Source organism: Thermobia domestica, chromosome 13 (genome assembly GCF_964235325.1).
Source record: "Thermobia domestica chromosome 13, izTheDome1.hap1.1, whole genome shotgun sequence".
NCBI classification, from domain to species: Eukaryota; Metazoa; Arthropoda; class Insecta; order Zygentoma; family Lepismatidae; genus Thermobia; species Thermobia domestica.
Window position 1 is genome coordinate 110,850,514 of NC_137466.1, and position 27,952 is coordinate 110,878,465.

The 27,952-nt window shown below is 36.0% G+C and overlaps 1 protein-coding gene across 16 annotated transcripts in view; it reads left to right on the forward strand.

Annotated features, from left to right (window-relative positions):
* The window catches only part of LOC145668426 (bromodomain adjacent to zinc finger domain protein 2B-like), a 403,232-nt gene that overhangs the window by 157,081 nt on the left and 218,199 nt on the right, over positions 1 to 27,952 (forward strand). For all 16 annotated transcript variants that reach the window (XM_081736246.1, XM_081736251.1, XM_081736248.1 and 13 more), the window contains exon 2: positions 20,909 to 21,017. The gene's annotated coding sequence lies outside the window, so the exon portion shown is untranslated. The remainder of the gene's footprint in view (positions 1 to 20,908; positions 21,018 to 27,952) is intronic.

Consider the following 27,952-nt stretch of genomic DNA (forward strand, 5'->3'; position numbering starts at 1 on the left):
AAATAAGCATTTTTTTTTACAGTATTAGTACTATTGCACGGTTACAATATAAGAACATGTTACACTGTTGCAATATAAAAACATATTATTTCATATACGAATGACAAGTAAATCTGCGTAAACCCAAGACACTGCAAGTTGCCCTCTTCCTGGAAACTTGCTGGATGAATCCAATAGCTGCTCCGTATCAGAGTTGGCATGGGTCAATGAAAACTTGACACACGACCCTCCACCCACCGTGACCCACACTCATTACCCACTCTGACCCACAACCCACCATCTACCAAGACCCACACCCACCGTGACCCACCATCCACCATGAACCACTCTCATCCACTGTTATCTACTCTGACACTCACCAAAATCCATAATCACCAACTCTGAACACGATCCACGGCCTCTTCTGTACCGTACTGACTAAAGAGTTTACACTTGTAACAAAACAAGACGGTGAAATTGTCACTAATCGGAGTTTGAATTTCTAGTCAATCGCTCAAGCACCACTCTGTTACAATGACGGTGGATCTGACGTTTACAATATGATATAGTAAAGTGTTTGTCAGTGAGGAAATTGAAGCACTTCGAGGTGGGGGGAAATTAGTGTGTGTCTAAAATATACTTGTACTACGAGAGTATTTTTGCAAGTGTTAATTTCTCAACGCATTCCAAAAGAGACTTCTATTCACAGGAAAATACCCCTATACAATATGGAAAAGGTTATGGTTTCTCAGTTCACACTATTTTTCTCACAAAAGACTTGAAAAATCAGTTGTTCATAGTGTATAAAGGTGCTCGGGTACCCTCTGTGAGAGCATCTCCATAAAGTATGCTCATAATTGTAATTTGTGTAATCACTAGAACACCACGTTAAATTTATGTTACAAATATGTATAATTGCAATTATTATGAATATTTATTCAAAGTAGTTTACCTAAAGCAAAGAAGAGACTTATTAAAAATTAGGTACAACGTTGAATAACGCAAATAAGCCATTAGTAATACAAGTATACATTTTCCATAACTCGTAATTTTCCACCTTAAAACAAATCTGAAATCGGGCTTATTCCCTGTTGGCCTCCAGAACTTTCTGTATACTCACCTCAGGTAAGTAGACAGAAACAAATGGAAAAGGAAGGGAAATGGTCTTGAAAGTAAAACGAAGACAAATTTACCAGTCTTTAGAAGATACTGTCTACAATGCAGTGAGCAGAGGGTCGGTAGATCAGACTGAGTCGGTGGGTCGCAGTGGGTCATTGTGGGTGGTGGGTCACATGCTGTTGACCCACTGACCCACTCAGAAAACTTGACCCACTGACCCACTTCATCTCTGCTCTGTACTTCATTGTCGTTTCATTATAATTATATGTTTTCTACAATAAGCATCCCGGGGTCTATAAGAACGGATAGGGTTTTGAATCATCCGCCCATTGACGAAAGAAGACGGCATCTGCATTGGTTACTAGATCCATTGGACATAGCCTAAATGACTGCTTTGGTATTTGTTGTCCATTTTAGGATTGCGTATAACATCTGTTGATAATTTTTGTCTATAATAAACATTTATCGATATTTATCAAACTAACGATATGTATACTCCTAAGAAACATGATTGAACTAACATGATGACGACTTGAGGATTCATCAGTCATTCCTGGAGTATTACATGCACTTAAGTAAAGCAGGCCTGTAGCGGTAAAATTAGTAGGATATCCTTGATTCAATATCTACATTCGTGGCATGCTCAATATCGTCGTGCAGAATAACAAGACACGTGGGTTCTATGCAAAAATTCGCACGAAGTGCACATAGAGTTATGTCTGAATGTCCTGAGAGAAAATAACACCTTTGGGTGGACTGAGAAGTTTGTGTGCGGCATAGCATAAGATAGAGTCTTTGGGAGATGTAGGACGTGTTTTTGTTTCTGCGCAGATGAACCTTCGGTTTACTTAAAGGTAGTTTTAATATGCATTGAATGGAATGAGATTTCGTATTCTGAGTAGAAAATTGTATATTCATTCGAGAAGAGATAAAGAAAAATTGCTTATAGACCCTACATAGTGTTAAAATGTAATTATTTTGGGAGATAATTTTCCTGTTTAAAAAGCTTTTATATAACGGTGAGTGTTCATCAAAGCATGCAGTGATCTTGAATAATTATTATGAGGCGACATTTATTGTAGTCGTTAAGGTTAATGATGCCGTATATCATTATAAAATTTTAGAGAGCTATTGAAATTATATTTCACTTCTCTCAGTCAAAAATTAATTTACAGGGCTTATAGAAAAGTAGTTGTCACAAATAAAATTTGCATTCGCCTTTGACATTATATAACGCAAAATTCTCCTAATGAATACAATAACCGCATTAGAGTGCACACCGATGGATAGTCTCACAATTAAATTTTCTATTTCCATGGCTACAATTAATTTGATTTTGGTCTAAGAGCTGTGGAGTTCGTTTCTCGAAAAGGTAACTTGTAATGAAATGAAGTTTGTGTCTCGAGTCTTAATTTCCACTCCCAGGCATGATGTTGAGTGTTTGAAAATTTAGACGAGAATCAAATTTTAGATATTTTTCGTTTGTGGACCCGAATTCAGTTTCTTACGTAGGCATGGAATTTTCGACACTGACCTAAAGCGTGGTATGACGTGTGGACAAAGACCTATGAAACGAAGGTTGTAACGCGACGTTGCTATGTGGTAAAGGGTTCTAACTAAGCAGAGTACTACAACGCTAGTAGGTGAGCAGGCCAGGTACGTCTCATTCTCTGCTTTAGCGAGGTAGACAAAGACGTAGCAACATCGCAGTCTTATCATTTGTAAAGGGAACTCGAGCTTCATCTTTAAACGTCACAAGCGCTGTCCCTTAGCATAGGATTGTGAAACAGTAGGAAAGTAACAAATTAGTGTTTTAAAAGTTTTTTTTTTTTTAAATTATTATTTATTCCGGAAAGGCCTTATCTGAAACCAACCATAGGCAAGATGTAACTTTTTTCTATATCTAAAAGGAGAAGAAAAATAACTCCCTTATTAATAATATTTTTTTTTAAAAAAAATGTGCGTATGTAGCCAAGTTAACATGTATCTTGATATTACTGAACCGATAACGTAAGGCTGTACTGTCAGAATGCACCCAAGATCCATTTTCTTTCTTATGTTATCATACATGATGCATATCAGGAATTTTATTTTCTCAGGCCGTAAATTACAGTGAAATTATCTTTTAGTCTGGAGAAATTAAAGCAAATCTTTCAGTTTAACGTTCCACGGTTATGCCCTTTAAGCTAAGGGAGACATATAATTAGAGGAAATGAATTATAAAGGAAGGTCTGATGGAATGAGAATGTGGGAGGAAATGGAAGTATTCCGAAAAAAAACACTGGCACGATATTGTCTACCACAAGCTTACTTGACCAGGGATCGAACATGGGATCCCCATACACTAGAGATAAGCGCTCTATCACTGAACCACCGTGCCCTCTGAGTCTATAGAACATACCTTGTGACCCTGATCAAAATTAGTAACCAGATAAAACCATGAATTTATTTTACAAGATAGTCGGAAACGGTTTTGTTTGGTAAAATTTATCTTTGTATCTTTTCGGAAAGATTGTTAAGATATAATAATATTGTTTTTGCCTAAAAATCAAGACGTTTTCAAAACTTGAACCCCGTTCAGATTTTCTTGTACTTTCGTTTTTAGGTTAACGTTAATGATTATGATGCTAGGCTAAGGGAGACAGGTAATAATATCTACGCATACAGTGTTTGATCACTACAAAGTCTACTTCATACGGTCTGGATCGAACCAAGGACCCCACGCACCAAGGGTGAGAGATTCACAGCGGCTCCGTTAAGATTACTATCGTCGCTTTCGGATACATGCTTATTTCTAAGAGATTAGTCAGTGTCGACTTGACTTCATTCGTAAACAAGTGTATTACAATTAATTTTACGGTATCAGAAAGAAATACTTTTGTCAAGTGGTTAATTTATGGTCTTATTTGGATCTAGCATCGTAATGCTTAATCACAATACGTATTCATATATATCAACAATTTCATATTTCTTGCAGCATTCTTGTGCTGCTGTGTATGGCATTCCGTACGAAGCTAACATATCCACTTAAGAAAATAAATTTCGTTTCGAATACCAACACTAGTTGTCAACAGCATAGCGTTGTTAAAATGCAATAGAAGGTGAAGTTGTTAGTATGCAAAGGAATCCTGGCAAGTTATGGTCGAAAATAATGAAATCAAGCTATGATGGTATAGTTACATTTATATGTATAAGCATATTTGTGCGTGTTTACATGTATGAACAATGAGAACAAATGCTGTAACTAAGGCAGGATTTTTCTCCATTCAGACTCACGGGAATGAAATTTTGAGAAGAGAGATTAGAAGTATACCTTCACATTCTTTCTATTCAGGTATATTCTTGTTTAGTTGAATGTTCGACGATTATACACCGTGGGTAATGATGATGAGTGAAATGAATCAAGAGAAGGAAACGAAAGAACCATGTAAATATTTACGATGTTTATTCACCACAAAGCTCATTTGGCTCGAACTAGGATCGAACGAGACATCACAGTACCAGAGGTGAGCAACCGCGGCCCCCATTTTTACACTCACGTATGTAATTTATGTTGTAAGCAGAAAAAGTGCGGAAGAGGTGTTGCTTCGTGCAAAATAGTAAGAAGGAGAATGTATGTTTCTTCATTTTAAGTTTCGACGCCAATGATTAGTAGCATTTGGATATATTTTTGATCTAGTTGAATATGAAGGCAATCATATACAGGAGTAACAGTGCAACTCGGAGGACGCCGTCCCCCACATCCAAATATGAGTGCGGCGTACCCTCTGTTCCTAAAAAAAGGTACAATGGGCAAAGATAGGCAGGGGGACGGCGGGATTTTATGCCGCTACCTACCGTCCCATACTTTTTCAGATCCACTTTTACCTCTGATCATTCATATGTTTAATATATGATATATATTTACTTGACAAACTTTCTAATATAGACTGTGAAGTCTTTACACTAGAATAGATGAGAAAAGAAGTCGTTTAAGACTACATTTATAGGTCCTGGCATTCGCATGATAACTTGAGAAGAATTGTTACAATAGCCGGTGACAGAATTCCCTAAAATAATGTACTCTTTTGTGGTAAATGGCTGACGCGCGGGCTTTCTGTACGCATGGTTCCTGTTTCGATCCTGGGAATAGATGCGAAGCATGGAACAAGAACCCAAGTAAGTAGTGGTTCAGATTCCACCTTTGAGCAGTAGGGGTCCATCACAGCTCACTTGGGGTTATGGTCGTCGCTGGAAGGAATACAAAGAGTGAAAATTTTCCATGTATCTGCAAACTGCATTTTCTACATGTCAGAAACTTAATTTGCATAAGCTGAACGGAGCTGCTTTGTTTGACAACTCTTTTTCTATTCCAGATCAAGCTATTAAAATCAGTTTGATCTGCTTCTGAGTTTTAATATTGTAACGAAAAATATAAAGTCATAGTAAAAATTACTTTTATCCGCAAGCAAAAATTATATAGTTCTCAACTTAGATTTGATAGATGAGCTTTGTTCCAGCTGTTATAGAGGTGCAGTTACTCAGTGGTAGTACTCTAAGCAATAGTGTGTGAAATTTATAGTGTGGCTATGTGAGTTTGTTGTAAACAGCAACATGTGTCTATGAATCGTTTCAGGATTTTTCTGTTTACTTCCACTTTCTTCATTCGAGCAATTTTTCCATCATCTTTCACTTGATGTATAATCCGCTCCCTTTAGCCTACAAGGAACATGGCGTAAATATTTGGCGATTATTCGTTATTGTCGTGATAATGAACCGATCGATCTTGAAACGCAACAAAAGTGTTCAGAGTAAGTTTTGAGTGTGGCTTGACCTGAATTGATATTTCGTTTTATCGATTAAAATTTGACCGTTTTGTGTTGCATTTCACTCCAGAATTTTGTGGCTTTTAATGATTACAGCTTAAATTCTCTTCGGAGGCTATATATTTTCTTCTTTGAAAGAACCATGTTCTTTATCAGTAAGGTAAGCAAATCATTTATTTTTCCTTTAAAAAATAAGCTAACCACATTATCTATAAGAGTGGTTTCGAACCGTATTTACTTGGCGCTCCCTTTGTAAACTTTGCATATTTCACGCCGCCCTTCCTTCCCATGACAATGTAGAAAATGTAGTATCTGTGAAGTTTGCTCAAGCTAAAATAGTGAACGCTTATTACAATTGGTGCTTTATTAATAATTTCACAGTTTACTTCAGTTAGTACCTTGCGCCAACCCCAGATTGGGAACCAATGATCTATGAAATATAGCTCTGTAACAGTGACTTGAATCTGAGATACTGGAATTGCAGGAAGTCATAAACTAACATAAAACTCTATGAACATCTATTTACAACAGTTGATCGATAATGAATAATTTCTAGCTGTTGCTTTCCTATTGACCCAGCAATCAAGTCATTTTTGTCGGGTAGCATACTTTTCAATAGTTTTACCACTTTTCTGTGTTCGTCACTTACACTAAGAGGTCTTCGTATTAGAAGTGTTAAATTATTTTTTTTTAATAATGTTCACAGTTTATATATTCTTTTGAATTGTTTTGTGATTTTTTTCCTTTGCGTGCTAGTTAAATCCATATTGCTCAAAAGGTTCAAAACAAGCTTATAATTAATTACGTGACGATATACGAGGGGCAGTCAGACTAGTTCCCAGAATTCTGTTGTAGCTCTTTAGTACCACAATATAAGTGCAAAAATTTACTTAATCGCCTTCAAAGTTGGCATCTTCGGAACACACACACACACTCTTGTTCCACCACTACTGCGATTGGTGGAAACACGGACAAAATACCTCTTTTGCTATCTTCCGAAGCTCAGCCGTCACGTTAGTTTTGATCTCTTCTACGTTGTCAAAACGGAAAAGACTTATTTATAGCTTTGGAAAGAGCCAAACATCCGATGGTGTTAACCTGTTTGTAAGGTTAACAAGCTCTCTGAAGCAGATTCCCCCAATTTGCTCATGAACTTGATGTTTGCACGTTACTCCATCTGTGAAACCACACCAACTGACCACCACACACTCCTTCGTTCAGCTATACTACTTGTACATTGCCTGTTACAACCTGTTCACACTTGTCAAATTCATAATTAGGCAACCTAAGGACTGTACTATACTAGATTCATTGTGATCGCATCACAAATGCCACAACTACAACATTCTGGGAACTTTTTGATTGCTCCTCGTATGTAATGTTGTGAACATTTACGTAAGCATGATTATTTGGTTTTGTTGAGTACTGTCAGAAACCAAGTATCGATTTAAGTGAAAGTATAGGTTTGAGAGAAGTGAGCTTAAACTCAAATTTGTAAATCTATTAAGCATTACATTTTTTTTTGTCTTATATTAAATAGAAAAGCATAGTGAACTGCGATTTACAATGCTACTATAATATACATCATTATGAAAAATTGGTGTTCCAGTCATGTATTTAGAGTAAAAAAAGATTATTTCTGTATCCGTTCTGAATGGATATTAACGATTTTTCAGTATTCTCCCATTGCTTTTCCTTTTTCTAGCTCTCTTTTTTTTTCGTTGACATTCTATATCTGGAAATTTGTTAAAGAAATACATACATATGCTTGGAGTTCTAGCTCGCGCTAAGTGAATTTTGTGGTGGACAAACACCGTCTGTGTGGGTTTTCTCGTGGTTCTCCCGTTTCCTTCCATTTTCTTCATTCCACCACTTCATTCATTTCTCATCATCACCGTCTCTTTTAGCCTAGTCGGCGTAAACGTAGGACGTAAAACTTAAAAGATTTCATTTCGTTTTTCTTGGAGTGCTAATTCAGTAAATGAAAATGATTACAGTTGCCTAAAACTGTCAATCCTCATAACAAATTTTTTGGATTGTACAACTTGCAGGATAGGAAATCCCATCTTATCTTTATTGAGTTCTAACTTGGAAATTCGCCGTGCATTCGATTAACTAATATAATTCAGTAATTACACTCTCTGTTGGCAACACTGCAAGACGCACATAAGCTACTAGACAAACGAGTTTCCTGTTTTGTTTTAGACGAAAAGGTTTGTAGATAGACGGAAGAGCAAAAAACGAAGCCAAGGAGTGGAGACGAGAGAGGGAGTGAGGTTTAGAAGTAGATTTTATGTTGGATCAGCGACTGGCATTATGGGTTGCAACGAAGGAAAATAGTTATCGAGAAGGGGCTAAGGATTGAATTTTCTGTACTTACAGGCAACGCAAGCAAACAAACCTGGTTCGAGAACGAATATCCCCAAAAAGATTTTGCTTCGTTGTTTCTTTTTTGCACTGGAGTGAACTGGAGCTGCCAGTCCATTTTATAGTATCCAGAAAAAGTTTTCTCCCTTCTTCGGCCAATGGAGGAGAGACAGTTTCAGCCATGTTGTTTTCCCTGTAAAGCCCGAACACTTTCGAGTAAAGCTTCTAGGATCTTATTCCACTTTGCAAGCTAGCTTCCCGAACTCGTAGACAACAACATTGAAACAAACTGAAAATTGGTTCTGCTACAGAATACTGTTATCAAGCGGTATTTCGAGAGATTGTCTTCAAATGCTATCTTTAATCAGTGTATGTTGGCGAATTGCCTTTAGGATCTCTTTGTCTAATTGTAAGTTTCATAAGTATGTTAACTAAATAAATCAACAGGTAATGCACATATGGTTTCCGTGCATTAAGTAATAAAATGTTAGCATATCTGTACGCAAGTAATACTTATGAGCTATAGGTGCAGAGGCGACACCTAACATAGGTTGGTAGATCAACTGGGCATGAAATCGTATCTGATATATCGATTTTGATAGAACCGATATTTTTAATATAAGAAATCCAAAAGTGGGGTAGAAGAAAATAAATTGTAGGAGAGAGGTATTTTTTCCGATTCCTTTGTTCTTTCGTTATATTACAAAGGGATAGGATATGGTTTTGTGTTTAAGGAGGTCGTCAGGTGATCTAGGGTTAATGAGGTACGTGGTAGAGGATAATAGTTTTCGTTCCAGATCCCTTCGGAAATAGTAGCTCTTTGATTTCAAAATCTAGTATGTGTGCAACCATATGAGGATTAATGCGGTAATAGATGGGGGGTAAAATTTTAATTTTCAGGCTAATGATATTGAAAGGACAGAAATACTGAAGTTCAAGTCACGATGGGACGTAAAATTTGGAATTTTTTTTTTTTCAATAAAAATCTAACTCTTCGGCTAAAAATAATGAAGTCTTATATAAACATGATCTTGGTGTTCCTCTAAGTTAGTCACTCATGTCCCTACCTCCCTTACTCTAAAAATACTAGTGAGCCAAGAAATTGTCATCCTGTAGATACATCATTAAACAATTATACATGAATATTCTATTCGTAATTCGGAAGTATGTTTTATTACAGTAGAGCACCGTTTAACCGAGTTTGATGGGACCAATGATGCGTCGGCTGAACGAAAATTCGGTTAAACCGGAATAAGGGTCTTTTAGATATATATTGTACTTATATTTTCAACGCAGTGAAAAGACGTTTTTGGCAACATATAATTCCTTTAAAACTGAATATTGCTAAACTAAAGCCATACGACTAAACCAATGGAGCTTGTAAAAACAAATTAGATGAAGACTTCGTAGCAACTCGTTCTCTAGGACGTTTAATTAAAAGCAGTTCAGCATCGATTTTTCAGCGATTGTGTTAATCGGGATTTTGTTGAACAAAACTGTAGTGTATTTATTTATTTATTTATTTATTTATTACTTTATATAAGAGAAACTGATTCTGAAGCGATTTTATTGTGGAAATTTGATGTTCCGATTAGGGATGCGCACGAGACGAGACGGGACAAAATTTTCCTGACAAAATTCGAGTCGACACATAGCTCTTCCAATAGAGAAATATACATTTTTCGAGTCGAGACATTACTTTTACAGCACATTTTCGAGACGCGATAGCCTCAAATCTTCGTCTCGTGCGCATCTCTATTTCCGATGCATGTTATGAAAGTTTATTCTATAACTTTGCATTGAATGGACAGTCAGCAGCAAAAGTTCTTAACGTCTGGTAAAATTTATTTTGGGACTAAAGGGGTATGGCTGGAGTGTACAGAAAATTACATTCTTTTTAATTTACTGAAAACTGTACTTAAATTGCCCTTCTATTCTGAAGTTATTTATGAAACTGATGTCATCAAACGGAAAGAACTTTTGTAACTGACTGTACAATATTTGAATATACATATATTAATAAAGATTTAGTTGTAAATTTTGTAACCACATAGAGAGAAAGGGAAACATATTCAGTTGGAAAAAGAACAATAGTAGCGGCTTATTCCGTATTTTAGAAATCGCGATTCTATTTCCGGTATTGAAACGCTAAATTAAGATGTTATATTATTGAAATTATGTATGTGTTCGATTATTTTGTTTGCAGATTACTATAAACTGTAATGTTACTGGGAATCGAACCCCGATATCAGAGGTATTTCCAATTTTTGCAACCAGATTGATGATATATTCATAACTCCATATGGCTAGCTCATGAAGGGGTGACTAATCATGCCGTTGGTAGTTAATTAATATGTGCTGATATTAAGTTAAATTTCATAATCAAAATACCATAGTATCTAATTACCATCCATCAACATAATATGTATAAGTTGAACAATTCCGGATTAAAATGGAAATGATAATTGTATATTTGTTTGACATGAATTATTTTAATAAAAAAAAGATAAAATAATGAGTATATATGTAAATAGCTTCTTTCTTATTTTAATTTTTCTTGACGCAGTCGCGAAACGAAGCGTTATCCTTATGATGGCTATTGTCAGATGCAATCAACATTTTTGCTTTAGCTATTTCCATATTTCTTTGAACTGTACTTCTAAAAAGGAGCTAAGTGGTTACCTACACATCGTAGACAGCATCTGACTGTGTGTTGTTAAAAAGTGCTGTTTTCTGCCACAGTATTGCAAAATGATTGCTTGCATGTCTTTTAACTGCTTACGTCACCGGTGTAAAATCCAGCTTCCCTCTCACGCGTAATCTTCTCTCTCTTTTTTTCTTTCTTTTTTCATCTCGCTCTGTGTATGTGTGTGTGATCTGGTGACTACGAGGGGATGTGTTAACTGTTGCATTTGTCTCAGATGTGTGAGTGACTAGTTTATCTATGTGTTAGTAGAACAGAGAGCCTAGGTTGGTTACTGGCTTATTTTGCAACACTATATGTATAAGAAGGGTTTCTGGCAATGCTAACAGTGTTGCAAGATATGGAAAAGTATACGTAGGTTTAAAAAAAAGTACTAGAATTCGGAGTACAAACATCAGGAAATGCATTGTCACTATTTCCAGGAAGCTCTTTTTTAATGATCAGATATACTGAATGATAGTTAAAATAAACTGTCTGAAATAGAGGCAACGTAAATATCTGTTGTTTCATTAAGATAATGTAAGTAATTCGAACTTTAAATAATAATGAATAAACTATATTTTCTTGCATTTGACGGAATAATAAAAAAAGAGCTATACAGACCTATAATGAGAGCATTGCTGTATTAGAAGATTTTGCTGCTAGGAGGGATATAGACCCTTACTTCTGCGAACTGAAAGTACCTTACAGCAGGGGTAAAAGTGATAGAACGTAGTGAAATGCTGTACTCTTACTTCCAAAAAAATATCTGACATATCTCTACTTCCTAAAATTTACAATAGGCAAAGATAGGCGCGGGGGACGGTGTGACGTCATGCAGTGGCGGCGGTTGGACGTTAAAAGTGGGGGGGGGGCAAGACATGATCTGAACAATTGTATATCAATATTAGATTTCCTGGTTGTTTCTAACACTGTTTGATGAAAGGTTGTATAACTAATAGGATACTATCTTTTTTCGCTTAAAATGCCGTATATCGTATTTCTATTTTAAGTAAATTCATAAGAGCAATACAGGTAGGTACTAGCCCTTTATACTCTTAAACATCGATAGTGTAAGAAGAGACTTGAGATCTTGCTCATGAACATCTTAAAATTCTGTCTGAAAAACTGTTTGATCAGATTATTCAATAACAAATTCGCAAAACAAATAAATAGAAAGGATAATATTAATCATAGTAATGAATAATGAGGCTTGTTTTGCAGAAGTTATATAGAAACTGGGGATTAATGAACAACTTATACTTTTAATTCCACACATGCCATTAAAGGAATGTTTTTTCTCTTAGAAAATAAAATACAGTAAGTACTGCAAGCATATGCTATGACATTTAAAGAAATATGCAATTACAATATTAATTGCTTTGAATTGCAATTAAAACACAATTCCTGTAGCTTTCTTAACTCCATGGAAAGACAAATAACCAATACGTACTCACGCAACGGCAAATATAATACGGCACCATTTTTTCTATGAAACAGTAATACGTACAAAACCTTTACCAGGGTGTCCACATTCTGGAAAATAAGTGAAAGTCAGGGAAAGGTAAGGGAAGTAAAAATGTATCAGGTGAAGTCAGGGAAATGGCAGATTGGTCAGGAAAAGTCAGGAAAAAATCGATTTAGGTCCATTGTTCAGTTACTGAATTTATGAAATAGGGTTGATTTCTTTCCTGTTACTGGGTGCAAAGTGTAGTGTTCTCAATAATGATATTGAGGGAGTCAGTGTTCTCTGATATAGTTGTTGAAACTAATTTTCTGCGAGAAATACATCTAACTGCATCCTGGCATATTTGCTCAAAACGGTAGACGCTGTTCTAGGAGAATTGAATGGTGCCAAGAGGATAGATATCTGGACAAGTGGCTGAGAACGCAAAGAAATATCTCCAGCTCACAGTGAATGCTCAGACTGAAGAATTTAAGGAACACTGGAATGAATTCATAGCCAGTGACAGAGATGGTATTGGACTTGATGAGTTTTTTTTACTTAGTCTTAAGAAATGGGAAGAACTTCGTTGACTTATGGTCAGTTATGAAATTGTGTTTTATCTTCTTTCATGGAAACGCATTTTTGAAAGTGGTCTCACAATAAATAAAATTCTCATTGTTGACAAATTACAAGAAGAATCTCTGGTTGTTCAACAAATCATATATGATTCTGTGATGAGAATATGTGGATAATCAGGATTAATAATTCAGAGGTATGATAAATTCAGTGAGAAGTTCAATGAGACAGTATCAGGTGTATTTGGAAAAAAGAGAAATAAATGCTGGAGACGAGAAGAGGAGAGAGAAACTGAAGATACAGCAATAACTAAAGGAGCTGGAGGAAGAAGAGAAGAAAATTAAACTGCGGAGACGACAAGAAGGATATTCACATCAATGAGAAGAAAATTATGCGAGAAAGTATAAAAACAAATTTCTAAATGGGTTGCATTTCACAACTGCACCAGCAAAAGTAGTGTGTGTTACATAGTGTGTGTGTGTGTGTGTGTGTGTTTTTTTTTTTTTTTTAAATAATCAGTAAAATCATCTATGAACTGTTTATTACTATAGGCAGTATTATAATGCTGTGTAATTGGCATTATAATGTGTAGTTTTTTTTTTCATATCTTAAGTACTCTGTATGTTGCACACTTTCGTTTGTAACTTTCCATTTTGTGTAATATGTAGGCCTAATCAATATCGGCCTAATGCACATGTTTGTAAATTTAAATTCCTTTGGAAAGAAAATTGAAAAAAGAAAGAGAAACGGAAGAGAACAAGGCTAACTATGGGGAGTGTGGAGGCTGGGTTTCTTTTTTTCTTCTATATTTTTAAGTTATTCAGGGGTCAGGGAAATCTGGAACTTTCGTCATGGAAAGTCAGGGAAAAGTCAGAGATCTTTTCTCCAAATTGTGTGGACACCCTTTTACATTTCCAAATGAAACTATATAAATTAGGTCTCCACTTCAAAAAAGTGGGGGGGCAACTTCCCCCTCTTGCCCCCCCAATCGCCGCCCATGACGTCATGTGTTCCCCTACCTTGTCAGATTCTCTTTTACCCCTGTCTTGCAGAAGAACTTATTTTAATATTGTTTTAATTTTGTTTTTCGGTGCTTCTGGAGTGGATGTCCACGAGACGAGATTTAAGACTGTTTGGTCTCGAAAAGCGTAACTGTTTCTATTGAAGAAAGTATCTCGTTTCTCGTGGGCAGCACGGTGGCAGAGCACATTTACCTCTGGTGCTTGGAGTCCTTGGTTTCTTCCCCGGCCAAGTAAGTTTGTGGCAGATAGCATCTCGTCCATGGATGTTTTCGGGCAACTCCCGTATTTTTCCACATTCTCATTCCATCATCATTTATTTGCCTTAATCATCCGTCTCCTTTACTCTAAAGGACATATAAGTTTGGGACGTTAAACTGAAAGATTTCATTTCATTTTCATTTTTGTAGCAGCACGAATTCTGAACCTCCTCCCCGCACCTCATTCCATTTGTACTATACTTGCAGTCGCTTCTTCACCTATTTTAAGTTTCATCTTTGTTTTTGAAAGGCACAAATTGAGAGTGTCTATACCCCATCAAAGTGTAACAGTAACCATGACATCCAGTTTTCAAAATCGTATGCAGGAAATATGAAAAAGTATGTATGAGAGAGGGGAGGGAAGGAGGAAAGACGAAGTAACAAATAACAAGTGCAAATACAACACAAAATCGCTTCGCGCAAACTTAGTACATTATTGTCATCTAGTACGGGAGAGACGGGGAAGCCATGGCCCCCTTCTAGTTACGCCTATGAACATGTATCGTGAGTGCCCTTCACGAAGCCGTGCTCCCAAGGTGGAACGACTAAGTTACTGGGGCACGAAGGAATAGACTTGCTAGTTTGTTTCCCCAATTATTTTAACAGGTATCTGGTACACATAAAATTCAGGAACTGGAGTGGAGGATAACTGAGAAGTAGACCTACGGGTATAGAAGTCCTGAGTTATTAGAGCTTCATCATTATATACGTAGATGTAGTCATGCCAGTTATTATTCCTTCTATATAAGCCACTTTGATTTCCTACAGGGTCAAAAAAGAGTTAAGTATTTTTTCATAGAGGTTTTATATTTTTTATAATTTGATTAATAATAATAATGCTATAATTACTAAATTGTGATTTGATTAGCGTATGCATTTTTGGTGCGGGAGACACTCGGATTAAGCTGTTGGTTTACGTCTTATATAGCCTTGGTGCTAAACTGGACACTAAACTAGACCAACTAAATTGTGTTCGTTATTCTTTAATATTTGATAATAAATGTTCAAGTTAATTTCCGTCTCAATATTTTTATATTCGACTTAACGCTATATTTTCCTCTTTTTCCGCTGGTCTAATGGCTAACGCGTGCGTCTTCGGTTCATGTAATCCTGGGTTCGATTCTCGGTGGGAGAGTACAAAAAATTTGAATACATTACGGAAGTTCGGATCCCACCTTAAACTGTAGATCCATGTCTTATATGGGGCCGATGCTGAAAAGAAACGCTGGACTGCAACAAACAACATCAAAACTTGATTCGCATATTTATTATACATCTGTGCATCACATACGTTTCCAGTTCATCGGAAGGGAGTGAAAAATTATTACAGAAACCCGAATCAGTTGCATTATAAATTTCAAATGCAAGACATAAACAATATTCTCTGGTGTTATACAGCCCGTGAAGAGCTGTGGGTCACAAAATAGCTTTTAGCTGGTTGATGTGTGGTAAGTACATTGATCTCATTACATTATTTCTGGCTTTTTAGACCTGAGTTCGCTACCCCTTAGGTAGCTTCCTAGTTGCTTCAAGGTGCATACCAACACCGAGTATTCTGTGCTCCCACCGAACATGAAGCACTTATTTACCGTTTGGTTTAACAGTACCCATTCATCGTCCATATTTCCCAGCACATTTTGTACGGTACCTCTTTGGGATAGTTTTATAGTCTGCATTATTTATGAAAAAAAAAAAAAAATACAGGTAAAATCCTACTGGAGAATTGGAGACCAGAGGTGATCACTTGTACGAGGGCTGCGGTGTCTCCATTCACTCACTCTCGTCCTCGCATACTGAGGGTAAGAGCGAAACTACCTTCTGAGTTTGAAGCTTAGACAGTTTGGAAGTCGTGATTATGTAAGCAAACTCATCACGATCAAAACGCCGAACACGTATACTATTTCAGACTTCGACCGTTTGTGATTCTGAAAACGGTTCTGCATTCACTATGTCATTACTCGGCACGTTGTATATCACATTGTCATTAGCAAATTATATATTATAACTTTTTAAGGTAATAGGTAAAACTTGTCTCTTATTGAAATGTTGAGCTCCCTCGTGGCTAAGCGGTTTCGCGTGAGAGACCCGGGTTCGATTCCTGGTGGGAGCTCATGTGATTCGGATTCCACGTTAATCAGTAGGTCCACGTCTCCTATAGTCTCGCTGCTGAAAGGGACGCTAACCTAAAATCAACTCAACTCAACTCTTATTGAAATGTCTGGGCTACGAGCAGAGCGAGCAAGAAAATTTTTAACAAATTTATTTCTTTGCAAACTGACAGTATTGATTCAATACGACGTCAATACGTTTTCGGAGCGACTAGTCATTTACTAATTTCCAATACTTTTTCTTTCTTCTTGTTCGCTCGGTGCCCTCTTGCTATCAGCGCCCGGGACAACCGCCCCGCTCGCTTCCCTCTAGCTACGGCTTTATGTAACAGCTATTTCTCTATTCTTGGTACTATAGTTGTTGACCTTACCAATAATAAACTCATCACGGTTGAACTGTATGAAATTAAGCTTTTAGTTACGGTGATAAGTTGATCTACATCGTTGTCTTTTGAACTGCAGCTTCGCCAAATTACTATATTTTATTTGTTTGGCTGGTTAAGTGTCTTGGTGCTGGATGAAGGTGCTAGTCTATCAGTGCAATACAGTTTTTTTTTTTCGTTCTTTGCAGTGTGCGTTTCATGCTACTCTTGTAATTTGCTTTAGTTATGTTTCGCACTAGAATCTTTTAAATCATTAACTTTCTTGGAAAGTCACTCTCACGAGTGTTGTAATGACGCATCAAATTTGTCGGCCTACTTTCAAAACTATACTGTCTGCACAGGTGTAGAAGTGGTTCATAAGATGCTCTTGTACTGCCTTTATGTTCTGAATAATGAATAGTAAATTGTTATGTACGAGGTGTGTTTAAAAATAGACGAAATTTTTGCTGTTCTTGGCTGTATTGCTCATTATACAATTTTTCAGCCACTATCTCCTTCAAAGCACTTTCCTCTACTGTTAATACACCGTTATCAATGTTTCTTCCAATTTTGGAACGGCTGTTGGAAATCACTTTCTTTTTATAGAGCATGCAGTACTGTCGTCGCATTTCCCTGAATATATAATACGAAGTGGATAAGTTATTTTGCCCGTCTCCTTTAGCCTAGCCGGCATAACAGTGGAATGTAAAACTTACATTTCATTTCATAAGTTATTTTGGCGTTTAAAATATAATAAACCTACCATATACTATAAAAAACATTAGATATTAATATCACACATGCAATTATTTAATATTAGAAGTATTACTCAGTATTCACATGTGCACCATATGGGGTAAAAAAAAAATAAAAAAAAAAGTTGAATGCTAGGAAGCAGCATTCCTCGTTCTAGTCGCAAGCGCGTGTTCTTTATTTATAAGATACCGTGTTCTGTTCCCGGTTGGAGAGTCTTGAAATGTGGGCGCAGTATGCTGGTTCGGATTCCATCTTAAATTGTACTTTCAAGTCTCACGTAGCAGCTAAAACCCAATCCAACGAATTGAATCACACAAACCTAATGAGAAGTGTGCAGGATAATGCTGTTCTTTTTCTCAAGTATTGATTTCAGAATTTGAGTTCCAGATGGAGATTAAATAAAATAAAAGGATAATTAGAGTGTGTAATGCTACAGGTCTTCCATGAACCCTCTCTTTGGCAGTCTTAAAAAGTTGAACTGCCGGTATCAGTAAAGAAGTACAGGGCAGGTGTATCGTTCTTTTGTTTATCAGTAATTTCCGTTTTATTCTGCTGAAAGTACTGCGATACGTTAAACGGTGTTTCCGTAATTTCCAAACATTTGGGAAATATCCTGGACATAGAAATAATTCTAAATTTATTGTTCGGTTAGATCCATCATTAAGTGTACTTACAGTTAAGAGAAACTTAACGTGTTTTTAAGAAAGTTAAGTATTGTTTAAAAGTTCACTTAAATAATATTTTTATTAATTCGTATAGTAATGAAATAAAAGGCAAGAAAACGAATGACCTTTGCCATTGAAATAAGCGCAAGTATCTTGATGTAATTACTGATTTGTATTAGATGTGAATCATCTTCTTGATTGTTAACTAGACCACGACCTACATGATTTCATGCCTGAAAAGAAGCGCGCGGGGGAGGGGGGCGAACAAGAGAAAAAAAAGTTACTTTTATTTGTTTGTAATGGGAGGGAAGATTTCTTATTTAACGTGGAATTGGTAGGATGGCCGAAATAAATCGTCGTGAGCTTGAAAGAAAAGCTCCTTTTAGCTGATACTTGTTGGTTGGTGTAACAGTCCAAGTGAAGTTGCTTAGCTGTCCCAAATTACGTATTAGTTGCTGGAAGGGAACACCCACTGCCAATTAAATCTTGTTGAGTTGATTCTAGAAGACTTCAAGTGACTTACTAACTCGTTTTTCCTGCTTGGTGCTTCACAGAATAATTTTCTTTTAACCAAGTGAAAGGTATAGAACATACAGTTTGATTGATGGGCGGAAAGACTCAACTGTAGATACTAGTAGTCCGTATGTCTGCTCCATGGGTAGGGAAAAATCTAATAATTTTTTTGAAGTTGAATATTTACTCCATGGTTAGGAGAATGGGAGATCGACAAGAGATCTAGTGATACAGGTTCATAATAATTTTAGAATTCGAAATATGCAATATGAAAATTAGTGTTTTGTCATTTATTGGGATAAGGCTTCTTGTTTCCTTGTCTCTTCCCCCTTTTTTCTTTAAAAGCCGAAGGTAATACAAATTGTTCTGCTATTCTTTTTGTAAATATACAAATTCAATATATTTGTTAGTAAGCACAAAATAAATTCAACCAATTAAAGAATGGTTTGATTTTGGGACTTGGTGTTAGAGGCGGCCGAAGCGTTTGCTGACCACAATTATTCCCTCTATGTGCGAGGTTTTGAAACTGTAGAGCCGTACTTTGACACTGGCCGTGGATCACATTGTCTGTCCCTAATTGGGGAAAACGTTTTCACGTTTACTTTTAGTAGTGAACTGTGTTGTTTACTCATTCAAATAATAAGTTCAGTGTCAAAGGACTTTTTTTTTCATTGTTATTGATGATATTCCTGATTTTGTAATTGATTTAATGATAATAGTCAATGGCGAGAAATCTTTTTAATAAGTTATTTTGCACTTCTAATTTTCAATGGCGAGAAATCTTTTTAATAAGTTATTTTGCACTTCTAATTTTCATAGCAACTTGACTGGTGTACGAAAATTATGAAAGGAAGAAGTGGCAAATATATTCATACAACTGTCCAATTCCTTTCATTGTTTTGGGCGAAGTTGCATGTGTTCATCAATTTTTTATTTATTCATAAGTGTATCTAAATCCCTTTCCCACTGCCTTAATGAGTAGCGCGCACGCCTTTGATGCACAGGTCCCGTGTTCAATTACCGGTGGGATAGCCTTGAAATGTGAACGTATTACGGTGGTTCGGATTCCATCTTAAACTATAGATCCACGTCTTATATATCCGTGGTGTTGAAATTGTAGCTATTAAACCAATCAGTACCAGCTTAAGTGTATTTGTTCATTACTCTGTAAAGCAGATCGTATGGTTGGTTGAATCAAAATTTAGCGACCCTTTTAGCAGCGAGGCTTTATGAGATGGACCTAGAAGTTCCGAACCACATGAGCACCTGCCGGAAATCGAACCCAGAACTTGCTAACTGTTGGGCTAACGATAAATCTCGAATTCCGAAAGATGTGTATTGAAGTAACTTCAGCCTATGAAGTTGAAGCTAGTCGCTGGATTGAAGAAATCTGCTCCCAAAAGTAATAATATCGGTATATGGCTTTTTAGATTGGACTTCTTTCTTCAAATACACTCTTTCGCCTTGTAAGGTGGGGTAAGGATTCGAAATTCAGTTCCCATTGAGAATTGAACACAGGACTACATGTATAAAAAAACATTCATTAACTATTCGGATTAGTGACAGAATTGTCTGTATGTAGCGTACCTCAGTTTTACTGATGTATCAAGCATTCAAATGAAGATCAATTGGTTCCAGAGTGAACTAGTTCAAATACTGAATCAGTTGTTTTTATTTGAACAACAACTCTCGAATAATCAAACTAATATAAGCTTCAGGTTCTGAAATTATGTAAAATGCTTCGATATTCCTGAATTCATACGGAAAGATGGTTTTCCCAGGGGGTATGTAGAATCTCAGAACCTTCCCTTCCCATGTCGAAAAGAATATTCACTCCAAAATTAGGAACAATCTGGATTCAGGTGACAGTAATTAATCAAATGGCGGTTGATTCCTGTTAACCCACAATTGAGCTTCTTATTATGTAACATTAACGTACTCAGATGGCAACACTGTGTTATCGACCGTTTTGTTGATTCATTGCTTTGTGTGGTTTAGTTTCTGAAAATATGCAGCAATTATAGTATTAGTAGTAGTAGTGCAAAATATTTATGTGTTTGCAATTTTATTTTACTTGGGATTAATTTCTTTAGAAATGAGCGGTCAATGGCTCTCAAATAATTGATACGTAAAAGAATAAAACATTTTTTGTATGAATTAAGAACATTTATGTTAAGTTTATGGCAAATATTATAAATGTGTGTATTTATGCTTCCCTATTATATGTATTACATTTTTTTTTCTTTCAGGTATGGCTGTAAGCCAACTAGCATGAAGAAGTATGTTTAGTGTAAGCAGTCTTCGCTCGATGCTGTCTTCGTGTTCCAGCTTATCCACATCTACGTTTGGAATTACTTTGTAAGTACAATGTAAAACAAATTGCTCCTAATTAGCATAGTTTTCTTTGTATTTTAGCTACTGTGATTGTCTTTAAAATGTCTGAGATATTACGTCCTTGAAGAGCACATTACTAGAAAGAGTCTTGCGATTGCGGTTGCAATTGAAGTGACCATTGGCAAATTAAAAAAAAAAAAAAAAAAAAAAGGTGAATGCGTAACTGGATGACTTTGCTTCAAATATTATTTTTAATAATTGCGAACTCAAGTTGCTTTCGTGATCATTTGGTAGTATACGAAGCGCAACGTTAAATACAGTGAACACAAAACTTTAATATATTTATATATCCACTCATTTGACCGCGAAAAATTGTCACGAGCGAAGAATCTCAAGGTTATTTTCATAGTGCTGTAACAACAGCAATAGAGTCATTTCAAATTGCACTTTTTCCTCTATAGTCCCTTCTTCTTGTTTGCTTCATGCGCACATGGTTGAGGGGACAGAAAAAGCTCCGAGCAAATATTCGAGTACTTGCTCGGATTCAAATTTAAACAGTACCTCCCGTTTTATATAGTCTTGGTGCTACTGAAAAAGGAATAGTAATTTCGAATTACATTCTATCATTTTTCCCCCCCCTAAACCGTTGTTGACTTCAATTTGGGGCTGTGGAGGTGTTATAGCGGCAAATCCCTTAATGTCTTAATTCTACAATTTTTCAGAGCTTCTTGGCACGAACTTTTGTTAAATTGCATGAAAGTTGTTTCTGCAGTCAGCACTTTAACTACACAACGTAGGACAATGGTGTTTTTATTTTGCTCTAAAATATGACAAGACTAAGATCCTTTTCATCTCCTCAAGCACATCTACACACTTTATCCTTGGCCGTTCCTTATTATTTAAAATGAAGATTAAATCTGGAAATTTAGCCTAAAAGTGTAATCTTTTCATAAGGTTCTCAAGTATCAGGAAAGGGGAAGATAGTGTATTGTGGTATTCTTTGATTGTAGAGTAAAATCGAAAGGTGTTAGCAAATTTACATGAATGTGATACTAAAACCTGTCATAAATAATGCAAACATTAAGAGGTATTCAGTTGGGCAAAGACATTGTTCAGAAACATACTGAGCTTGTAAAATGAATTTACCTTTTTTTTTTTTTTTTTTTTTTTTTACTTTGAACTACATTTTATTGAACCACTCAATTTTACAGGCATAGAAACTTATATACCAATATTTAAAAGAATGATTTCCGTCACATACTTTTTTTTTTCTTTTATGTATTCGTGCCGATTCTAGTGACGGGGCAATGTAATGAAAGTAGCATAAGCCCAGGTGGCGCTTTACCAGTCAGGTAAAGCGTCAGTTCCGGTTATTTGGTAGAACTATGGAACCAGCTGCTGCTTCATCGACAGAAAGTGCTTCGGAGACCTCGGTGCCTCGTTCTTCATCCATTTCCCCTTCTGCCCCCCTTCTTTCTCTTTCCAACACAACTACATATTCTCATTTTTTTTTTCTCCCCTTCAAAATGGTGCTTCCGCCATATGGTTCTTTCTAAGATAAAAGAACGGGAAACAAACATCTTTTCAAATATGAGGAAAATGTGAGGTACAAGATTTAGTAAGAAATTGTAAATCTTCGGAAATATTGTTTATTAATAAGTGTGAAAATACTGAATTGTATGTCGTGATTTCCCTGAATTAAAGAAGTTAACTGCGCCATAGTCATTGCAATGTTACACAACCTCAAAAGTAAATAAAGGATACGGACCACTGCACTAAACTTTCTCGTTCCCATTTCATAAATTAAATCAAATTATGCATTGGTAATCACCGAAACATTAAGGTAGAAATATGAAGAAAATTATAATAGAAATTTTCGGAAACTTCAAAGGAAAATCACCCTGGAGGGTAAAGTACCCTATATGGGTATTTTAATGTGAAGTCATGTACGCCACTTGGTAATATTAATAATTAAATACGTATTTATGAAATGTGAACAAAATCGCCTGAGTCCTATTTGAGAAATGCTAACTTATGGTAAACCCTAGAATAATGTACTCCTTGTGGATTTTTTTTTTCTTAAAAATGAGAAACAATTTATTATACGTCACAATGTAGTGTCCTCAATAATATATACGAGAACAAGAACACGTGATACTTAAAAAAAAAATCCAAGAAAAAACAGCCCCCAAAAGTGCACTACTCTTTATTTGCCTAACTGATTTTCTACATATTATAGGGTTATTATTTATTTATGAAATATGAACAAAATCGCCAGAGTCGTTTTTGAGAAAATCTTCCGGAAAAGGGTCAACGCCTTATAGTAAATTACTCCTGGATTTTCTCCAATAGTAAAACGACTCGTACCATGTAGGATTGTTAATCTAATATTGATTTATAGAATCTGAACAAACTCATTCGAGCGGCCTTCGAGAAAATAGCAAATTTTGATAATCACCTTCGGTAAAATACCCTTATTTTGGAGGGGAGAGGAGGAAGAAAAGTGGGATCTGCGTGGGGATCTTATATATATAACTTTATTTTGTTGTTTCTCTGCAAAAGCCTTACAGAATTATGGTTATTTTTTTTTTTTTTGTCCGTGTCCTTTAGCCTAACCGGCATAAACGTGGGACGTTAAACTTAGATTATTTCATTTCATTTGTTTTTTTTTATGTGTTTATGTGGTTATTGATTTTGTGTGTGTGTGTGGAATAATGGAGTGCAGTAATGAAATAGTGCAAGAATTCGTCTCAAGAGCCATAAACTTCTATCCTTTAAAGGAATGCATTTAGCTTTAAATTGAAATTTGAAGCGGATACATTGAACTGTGTAGCCTTGAAGCATTTACATCTGGACAGACATTCTGAAAATTTAATTTTCAGAATGCAGGCGCTCATGAAACGTGCAAATCAGTTTTTCTTATTGTCGCTGAAAAGTAAAATTGATGGAGAATTAGTTGATTATCTAATTACAGAGACGGCCATATCCGTATAATGGATGCCCAATTTTTTCTCCTCAGGGATTAGTTAGTGTAATGTTATGTTTATTAATTTAATGGTTGATAATTTTATTTTGGCCGTTTCACTTTTAACGAACATTTTACAATGGATTATCATGTTAAATGAGTCTAATCTTAGAAGTAGGGGTATGAGGCTGCCACAGTTATTTCTTGGTATACAAAAGCATCGATAACTACCCAATTAATGGACAGCTTTGAATATAATTCCTTGTGCAACAACATTTTGCAATTATTGTTGCCCAATTACTTCAAGCCATATCTCATCATAAGTAATTTTATTGCATAAAATAAAAATGTCCAATGATTGCCATTAGACATAAATTACATATACCTAATTTGCGTACAGAATATATGTATATCTGAACAAACCGGAAGTGTGCAGCTTTGTGGTAATTTCAAGCCCCAATTAATAAAGGCAGTAGGAAAGAAAAAGATAAAATGAGCTGAACACAAAAGGAAGTGTCACATTTTCTAAAATGCATTGTATTTATTCAGTCAGCAGCAGGAAGTTTTGTTTATTTTAGAACATTTTTAATACAACTTGAACGAATTACAGGGGCCGCGGTGGCTCAGTGGTAGAGCGTTGACCTCTGGCGCTTGGGGTCCCGGGTTCGATCCCAGCCCCCGCCAAGTAAACATTGTGGTGGACAAACACCGTGTGTGTGTGTTTTCTCGGGATTCTCCCATTTCCTCTCACTTCCTTCATACCACCATTTCATTCATCATCACTGTCTCCTTTAGCCTAACCGGCATACCGTGGGACGTAAAACTCAAAGATTTGATTTCATTTTTTTTTAAACTAATTACAGTGGTTCGGATTCTGCCTTAAACTGTAGGTTACGCCCTATATAACCTCCCTGGTTAAAAAAAGAACATGAATACAAACGAACCAACCAATATACAGGGTGTTTCAAAACAACACAAAAAACGTTTGGGAGGTGATTCCTGACACCAAGATAAGACAAAAATTACAGACGAACCTGGGTACACAAGTGCTTCCTTTCAGAGTTATAGGCTGCCGAAAACATGAAAAATGAACTTTAAAGGTCCATAGCTCCAATACTATGGGACCTACCCTAGTCGGGTCAAAACTTTATTTAGGAACTAGTATGTGCCCTATCCAAATATCCGTGTTTCAAAATACTACGGTACTTTTGCAACAGTTTCTACAGAGGTAGTTGGTGAGTACTTCAAATTATATGCCCTTAGCCAAACTCCATCAATAAAAATTGTTTCGTGAGTACCTTAGGATTCTGAAACATGTATTTTTGGATAGCGCACATATTAGTTCCTAAGTGAAGTCTTGACCCAACTACGGTAGGTCCCATAGTTTTGGAGCTATGGACCTTTAAAGTTCACTTTTTTTCATGATTTCGGCAGCCTATAACTCCGAAAGGAAGCATTTGTGCATCCAGGTTGGTCTGTACTTTTTGTCTTATCTTGGTGTCAGGAATCACCCCCCAAACGTTGTCGGTGTTGTTTTGAAACACACTGTATAAAGGAATACGCTATTTAATGCAACGAATGTAATACTTTAATTCTTAACGGTGGTCAGTAACTGCACTATATTTATTTTTTATAGACGATTTATATAGGGTGCTATTTTTGAGTTTTCTTTGAAGTGAACTGGAATTTTAATGATTTGATTTTGTTCAGGGGTGTAACCATGAATGGGGGGACGAATTCAGGCTCGGCCTCCGAAATCACTTCCTGGCTTCTGAAATGGAGCTCGACTGTTACGTGTTTATTTTAAACGCGTTTACCACAGCAAGTGACGAATGCTTATTCGTATAATGGAACAAATAGAAGTGCCCATTTTTCACACGAGACTTAATAAACATAACACCGGAATTTTACACACCAAAACCTATTCACGAAGAAATTAAATATCTACTAAAAGCAGAGAATTCATGTTTATTATTCAGTTCAAAATCTCTTGTCGCGAATTCTGTCGAGGAATTTTAAGCTTAAAATATATAAAACGACAATCATGCCTGTTGTTCTGTATGGTTGCGAAACATGGTCGCTTACTCTGAGGGAAGAACATAGACTGAAAGTATTTGAGAACAAGATCCTGAGACGAATATTCGGACTAAAGAGGAACGGGAATGGAGAATGGCGGAAACTTCATAACGAGGAACTACATAATTTATACGGTGTACCAGACATTATTAGGGTCATTAAATCTAGGAGGCTCAGGTGGGCAGGTCATGTAGCCACAATGGAAGTAAGTAGGAACACTTTCAAAATCTTGACTGGAAAACCAATCGGAAAACGACCATTATCTAGGCGCAGGTGGGAGGACAATATTAAGATGGATCTCGCAGAAATAGGAATACAAAGTAGAACTGGATCCAGTTGGCTGAGGATAGAAGTCAGTGAAGAGCTTTTGTAAATGCGACATTGAACCTTCGGGCTCCATAAGCCATAAAGTTAGTTAGTTAGAACCGGAATTTTTGAATAGGGTCTATTTTTAAAACTACCTTTTTTCCTCTCTTAGAAGCGGAATTTTCGAAAACGCAGCACCCTATGTTCACTTATTTATCGATTATTAGTTCATCTAATTTCACACCTCCAACTGAAGGCGAATACTCACATTGACTTTTTCTGAATAAAGAATTAAAATTTCAATACTAGAAATTGTCTCCTTTAGGAGCCGAACTTTTGAAAAGGCTGAAACACGTTTTTGATTAATTTCAATTGGAGTTTATGTACTCTACTTCTTACCCCAAGCTTAAACCAATACTCACATTGTTTTTTTTTTTTTTTTTTTTTTTTTTGTATAGAGGATTGGAATTTGAATACTATAGACAGGAACGTATGTAGGAAGTTTTTATAACACGACACTTTGATATAGTGGATTGCATAACTTACTGTTGCTGGCAACAGTGCAGTGTCAGTTTGAGAACTAATAAAAATAGGCAGCCCTAAGCTAAACATGGAACTCGAACTTGACGTAGGGTAACTGTTATCAGAGTTACAACAAATTGTAAGAGGAGAAACCGTCTGCAAATATGATGTTTTCAATCTAAAGTGAAGGATTTTTTAAAAACCGGACAAGCCGTTTCTGTTGTACACTCTTTATGCGCCCAGTGTTAAATGAAAATGCAGGGTTGCCATTTACCTGGACCCATAACATAAGTTAATAAAATTACTGTCTTTTACGTTACGTGTTGATGGCCAGTCCCCATTGCAAACACACCCCCATTCATCATACTTTTATAAAATTTATCCACCTCCCGGTAAATAGCAACGTTGCATTTTCATTTAACATTGGGCTCATAAAGAGTGTACAGCCCAAACGGCTCGTCCGATTTAAAGAATTCCTTCACTTTAGATTGAAAACATCATATTTGGAGACTTTTTTCCCCTCTTACATTTTGTTGTAACTCTGATAATAACGGAGTTACCGTATGTCAAGGGACTTCTGAGACACTCTGTACATATGCCAATATTCACATTACATAATATGAATGCTAAAAATATATTTATGAACAAGAAGAATAAAGTTCGAGCTATATAGTATACATTTTGGACCTTACACATGCCACTGTGGTTTCATTGCGTTATTCACATTATATTGCGTACCTAACAATTAATGATTGTAGAGATTCAGACATTTCTTTAAAAAAAAAAAAAAAAAAAAAGTTTAACCATTTACATTTTGTGGAAATATATCATTTTATTCATTGTATAGTGTCTACTGTGTAGGGAAAAAAGATTGAAAGTGAATTTGCATCAAGACTAGTTTTTGTTTTATCTTTCGTTGTTTGCCTATTCTTATATAAAAATATAGTTTTTTTTTTACTTCTTTCTTTCAGTTTTTCTTATATTTTCTGCACGGAGTGCAAGCACATATTGAACAAAAGAGAAAGGGGTGCAAAGGAGAGCGATTAAATATAGATGAAAGCATGCGAGAGAAAATGGAAAGACAGTATTA